The 6856-nt window shown below is 42.5% G+C and overlaps 1 long non-coding RNA gene across 1 annotated transcript; it reads left to right on the top strand.

Moving 5' to 3' along the window:
* The first annotated feature begins 742 nt into the window (after positions 1-742).
* Positions 743-6273, top strand: LOC132427961 (uncharacterized). The gene is made up of 3 exons (XR_009520042.1): positions 743-955; positions 4303-4343; positions 6237-6273. It is a non-coding gene; the product is annotated as an uncharacterized lncRNA (long non-coding RNA).
* Positions 6274-6856: the final 583 nt, after the last annotated feature.

The following is a 6856-nucleotide window of genomic DNA, read 5'->3' on the forward strand; positions in this document are numbered from 1 at the left end:
AAGCTCAGTGCTGGTCATGTAAGTGTGCAAAACAGAATTGAAGGATGAGTACATGCATAAAATATTCTTCCTGTAAACCTTAACAGATGGGCAATGATTTGTGCAGAAGAATTTTTTACTTTAATAAAATCAGAGCCTGCACTTTGTTTGGGGACCACGTGTCCAGGAGAACAACCATTTTCAACTAAGTATGTATGAAATCATTAAGACATAGAGTCCACTCAACTCTTTGGGGTCATTTCTCTAACAAAACATGTCCAAAAAACCAAGCAACCGATAATCAATCAACCAACCAAACCAAAACAAAACAAAACAGAACAAAAAACCACCTAGCTCTGAGCCACAGTGATGCTTTAGTAATTCCATCTATTAACATATTAACCAACTTTCCTGTGCTGCGTGCATATGGTAGGGACCTTTTTGCTTTCCCTGAGCCATATTCATATATCAAAGATATTTTTTGATATTGCTGTATCAAAGATATTTTTTAAAAAGAAGAATGGTGGAAAACGTGAACCTTGGCTTCCTGTTCCTGGGACAGAATCATTTCTCCCCACTAGGACTTAGAAATAAGATCACTTTGGCTAATTCCCCAGGAAAGCAACAACAGGTGTGGAAGGGACCCACAGAAGGAAAGAATATAACACATGTCTACTTTATTCTGGCTTATGAGGAAGGCTATGGGATTCTCACTTCATTTCTTCCTGTTTTTATTACTTCTAATATTCCTCTTTTCCAGATTCAAGTTTCTGCCATGAATTACATACTCCTAGCTGCTTATATTCAGAAAGGTTTAGATTTACATTCAATTGTGACTCAAAGTTCTAATTTCATCCAACACAACATGCGCCTGGTGAATGCCTAGATTGTCTGGAGCCTTCTGAGCCTGTGAACTTTTAAGCAGAAACAGTCAGTTTCTTCCTTTGTTCTGGAACAGAAGCACTGTATCCCGTAGGTAAGTAGATAAGGCCACAACTAACCTCTTAAAACATGTCCTTTTGCCCCCTGAATGATGCAAATTATATATCCTCAAAGGCATAGGGCTGTGGGAGTCAATTTAAAAAGTACACAGAATTTTAGTTCTTATCATACTAACACTCCTTTTAAAAGGAAGATGGGTTGAGTTACAGAAAGCTATAATCAATAAAAATAGAGAAATTTCATTTAAACACTCATTCAAGCAGAATTAGAAAACAAAATGCATTCTGGCACGCATTGGATCTACCTGTAAATTAGAGTTTTTCTTTTTTTCCATCATTTTAAAGATGATTTAAAATTTTTAAAAGTGATATAACCAGTTTTTTTTCTTAAGATGACCATCTTTAAACAGCAGCTATACATTTACTACATTTACATTCTTCCATTTCTCTAATTCTTATTTCAGATAGCTTTAGAATAAAATCCTTGGTTCCTTCTTTGAATATGTATACCATTCTTTTGCCCGTATTTTTATTCTTCAGAAAATTTTCTCATTTTCCTCCCTTTCTCTATCATTGTATGCTAAAAAAAAGAAAATACTCTAAGACCTCCAGGATGCATTGATAGGCTCATTAGAGAAAAGAAAGCTGTTGAAATGAAGAGATTTGTTTTTGCATAGGCAAATTGCTTATCTTCTTTATGTCTTTGATTCCTAGTCTGTAATTAGACTAATAGCAGTATCTATCTCTAAGGTTGTGAGGCTTAAATCATTCGTATCAAGTGCTTGGTACAATGCTGGGCTCACAGTGAACTCAATAAATATCAGACTTATTACTAACATTATTTTTGTATTTGTTGTTCAATAAATGCTGTATAAGGTATTGAGCTAAGTGCCATTAAGGATACAAAAGATTAGTAAGACTTGGTTCTTGCCTTTGAAGCAAATACCATCTAGAGGTAAAGATGAGACCTATGCACAAATAGCAAAGATGAATAGTAGAAAATGCCACAAGAGTGTTATCAGTGAAGGGCATGGGGGAAGTGGGGGGGGGGGAAGGGCTAGGATTCCTTCCCTTTAGAGGAATCATTGAAAGCTTTAATAAAGCGATGACATTATTTAGCTGAATCTTGACAGAGTATTAAAAAAAACCTGAGTAGCAGTATTCTATATTATCTATAATTTTTTTAGATTAAAAATAGTACTTACTTTAATTTGCATAATCTGTTTATTGAATGAGGTTGTACATTTATCCATTGATTATTTGTACCTGTGTGCCTATGTGACTTACCACTTTATGTCCATAGCCTGTTTCCCATGAAATTCTATGCTTTTTCTATCGTTTTATAAAGGCACTCAGTATTTTATGGGTGACAAATATATTATGTTGATAGATTTCTAAATATTGACCCATCCTTGCATTTCTAAAATTAACTCCACTAAATTTGACAGTATTCCTTTTATGTGCTGCCAGATTCTACTTTCTAATTGATGAGATGTTTATATGAGACTCTGTTTCCATTTCAGCAGTGTCTCTAAAGAGCAAGGGTAGAAAAAATATGCATCTTCCTCAAGTTTCCAAACTCAGGTGCCAGATCTCTTATACAGGATTTGCAAATGATGTGAAGACCTGTTTGCCTCCTTAGCCCAACATCCACCTTGAAAGTTAAACAGGGCTAGTTTGGAAGCTGAAAAGAGAATTTCTTTGCAGCGTGTAGTTGATATTTGTGGCATCTTTTCCCTCTTTCTACTCCCCACATGGAGGAGAGGATAAAGGTGCTTTTCCTGACCTCAGGCTAAGTGAGAAGGGCTTGGGAATGTGATATCTGTCCATAGCAGTTTGGAAAGTAAGGACTTTTTAGCATATTGTCTTTTCCTAAAACGCCCAGAGTAATCATGTTCTTCCACAACCTGACCAGTTGCCAAGAAAGGGAGGAGGCTCTGACCTTCCACTAAATCTGGGTGGAAAGTACCTGCTCTACTAGAGGACAGAATGATGCTGTGTGAGTTCTATTTTATTTTATTTTTTTTTTTTTTTTTTGCGGTACGCGGGCCTCTCACTGTTGTGGCCTCTCCCGTTGTGGCGCACAGGCTCCGGACGTGCAGGCCCAGCGGCCATGGCTCACGGGCCCAGCCGCTCCGCGGCATGTGGGATCTTCCCGGACCGGGGCACGAACTCGTGTCCCCTGCTTCGGCAGGCGAACTCCCAACCAATGCGCCACCAGGGAAGCCCGACTTCTATTTTATGATCCAGCCTCCATCTGAGTCTTTCTTGTAGGGATACTCGTTCTGGGGGAATACAGCCCTAAGGCTGTGAGGAAGCCTTATTTAGCCCACATAGATCGTTCCTTGGAGAGGAACTGAGACCCCAGCCAAAATCCCATATTAGTCACCCGACATACCAGTGAACTGCCTTTAGAACCTAACCCCTGACCTTCGAGTCTTTCTGCTGAACCCCAGACATCATGGAATAGTCTCCTTATGCTGTCTGAACTCTGACTCATAGACTCCTTGAGCGACATAAATGGTCCTTTCGCACATGTAAGTTTTAGGTCATGGATTATGCAGTCTTAGTAAGCGAAAGAGAAACACCCTTGATTCCTGCCTCCTGAAGACTGAAGATGAAAACCTGAAGCTGCAGTTGCATGCTTGCGGCAGAGAAAAGTTATAAAGGGCAATAGGGGAGCCAACTACACAGGCACTGGCAGCCGGCCAAGGGTGTGGGCTCTTTACAATGGGAAGAGGCAAAGAATCCAGCCTGAAAGAGATTCTACCCACAAAGGACACATAGAGAGGCAAAGTCACCCAGTAGAGGGGTGATTGACATTGCACAGAGGTTGAGGGAAACAGCCAGAGTAAGGAGAGACGTTAGATTACCCGAGGCAGAATATTGAAGAAGCTCTGATAAGCACTGTGAGATAGGGGTCTTTCTTTCTCTTTCTCTTCAAAGTCTTGAGGCATCGGTACCAGATTCCAAGTACCTCCATCCAGTTTTACTGTATTCTTCACCACCTCATCTATAAGACTAAGCCAGAATTGTAGCTAGAGGGGAGGGGAAAGAAAGTAGAAGAGCGAGACAAGCAGAGGGGGATAGTTGATCTTACGCCCCTAGCTCGTGACAGCTTCTCCAACAAGAGGCGTTATCCAAATGAAGAAAGATAAAACTTTAAGAACTGTTCAGAATTATGCTTATTACCATGAAATAGCCATCTTGATTATTTAAATGAGACTATTCTTGTGACTAGAAGTAGCAGGGAGGCTAGGAGCCATCGCTACATCTACGGTAGGGTTTGAACAGAGAGTGGAGAGAAAGACGTTGTCGTTTACGTTCACCCTGTCAAGTCTGTCTCATTTATCTCTTGTGCTTCTTATTTTGTTCCATTCAGAGAGATTCCAGGCATGTATATTCTGGGGCCGCCGAATGTAAGTAAGTTTGGTGTGGTGTGTGAAGGGGTCTCTATCTGGTCACTACATGAATGTTGACAAGTTAGTTAAGCATCTAAAATAATCCTGTAAAATGTTGGGAAGGAGATTAGAAAGGACAGTGCAAATGCTACTTCCCTTCCCGGCACTCCTTCCTCTGAGTTATCTGGCACAGGGGTCCCCAACCCCCAGCCCACGGACTGGTACTGCTTGGCAGCCTGTCAGGAAATGGGCCGCACAGCAGGAGGTTAGTGGCAGGCGAGCAAGTGAGGGTTCATCTACGGCTCCCCCCTCGCTCCCCATAGCTCCCCATCTCTCGCATTATCACCTGAACCACCCTCCGGCTCCCGACCGTGGAAAAATTGTCTTCCATGAAACTGGTCCCTGGTGCTAAAATGGTTGGGAACCACTGATCTAGCAGCATTTATGCTCGTCAGAGTCACCCTCTTCAATATCACCTCCCAACTTCCCTTTCCTGGTGTAGTGGATGCTGGGTTTGAAATAAGTTGAAGTTGGACCATAACTCTTCACTGACAATCTTCTAGCTATTTGAAACAGGAAAAAATGTAGTACCAAGCAATAGGTATTTGCAGCACTATTTGGAAGGATTGGGAAAGTAAAGGTCAAGGAAAACTATTGCTAACATTTAGGAAATCAGGAATTATAGGAATCATAGGATGTTGCCTCCAATTATGTCTGCTGCCTGCTGCTGTGAGTAAGTCACAGAACCCCTGGAAGCCATTGGGCTCCTTGGGACTGCAGTCCGTGCACAACTCTGTCAGCTGCTGCCTGAAGAGAATAATAGCATCTGCTTCTCTTCTGCCTTCCACTTTTCACAGAATTGTTTCACTTTGGAAGAATTTGTACCAGTATCCAATGAATGAGGGCTTCTGGGAGATGCAGTTAAGGGATTTTAACCATTGAAATATAAGGGAGAGTTGGAGGGATAGGGATGGTGCTGGGTTGACAACAGTTATTTTTTTTTGGTTGAGGCATGTGGGATCTTTCCTTGCAGCGAGTGGGCTCTTTGTTGAGGCACCCGGGCTTCTCTCTAGTGGTGGTGGTGGGGTTTTCTCTCTCTAGTTGTGGTGCACGGGCTCCAGGGCACGTGGGCTCTGTAGTTTGCACCATGTGGGCTCTAGTTGAGCCATGTGAGCTCAGTAGTTGTGGCAGGCTGGCTTAGATGCCCCGTGGCATGTGGGATCTTAGTTCCCTGACCAGGGATCGAACCCGCGTCCCCTGCATCGCAAGGCGGATTCTTTACCACTGGACCACCAGGGAACTCCCCGAAAACAGATTTTAAGTGCGGTTGTCTACCTGTCATCCTTTCCCGTTTCCTTTTATAAAACAGAGTCCTACTTATGTTCAAGCATCCACTTCATTCCTAGCGTCAGAAAGCGGTCTTATTTAGTTGACATGACATACCCCAATGATAGTGCGTGGTTTTGGGCTGGGCACACAATTTAGAACTTTATAGTTATGTTTAGGGGCATGTTTTCATGTCTCAGTCTTCTACTGAACATGACCAGGAAGCACATAACTTTTCATAGGCGGCATTTTGAAGCCATGAATAGACCAGGATGAGGCCGCTATTAAGGGAAACAGAGAGAGGAGACAGAAAAAAAATGTTTTAAATGAAATAGTTTTACAACTCTTCATATTATGCCTGATCACTCTGTTACTCCTTAGTATTGTATGTTTAATAATACATGTCTTTATTGTTTCGGCTACTTCCTGCCTGGTTTCTGCTACTTGTTGTTTAGGGCATCATCACGAATAAACTTGACTAGGTGTGGTGGTTGCAGAGGCCCCTGGATGCTGTGCAGGCTATGTTTCACAGGCAGCTACAGCTCCGAGTGGACACAGAGTTACATCCCTCCTTACTTTTCCTTTGAAGGAGTCTCTGCCCTGAAATCTCCTGCGTTCCTGCTGAGTGGACTGAGCTGGAAGATGTGGATGAGCCCTCAGGGCAAGATCTGATCATCAATGTCACCAACAGTGAGTGGATGGGGACCCAGCCATTCATGGAGTGCCTCTGCAGAGGTTGTATGTCACCAGAGCGGTGTGACACTGGAAGCATATTTTTATGGTACATAGAAGTGGTTCAAGGAGATGGAAATGAGCTGACCTAGCCTTAAGGTATTCAGTGCATCCTGGTTTGCCTGGAGCTTTCTGGCTCTAGCACTGAAAATCCCACGTCCTGGGAAATCCTTCCATCCCTGGAAAACTGAGATGATTGGTCATCCCACCTGGGCTATAGTCCTATCTATCACTTGTCAGTCATGAATCCTTGCAGACATGGACTTGCCTCTCTGGGCCTCCATTTCTCATCTGTTAATTGAGCGAGCTTGAAAAGCCGGTCCCCAGACCCATCCCAATTCTGAGATCCTGTACTACCTTCAAGGTTTGCTTCATCTGCTAGGTGAGAGAATGAGACTCATTGCAATCACTTAGTTCTATCATAGTTTACAGACAAGTAAACCGAGGCATGGGAAGTTAAGTGAATTTTTCATTCAG

This window comes from Delphinus delphis, chromosome 7 (genome assembly GCF_949987515.2).
Source record: "Delphinus delphis chromosome 7, mDelDel1.2, whole genome shotgun sequence".
Classification (NCBI taxonomy): Eukaryota; Metazoa; Chordata; class Mammalia; order Artiodactyla; family Delphinidae; genus Delphinus; species Delphinus delphis.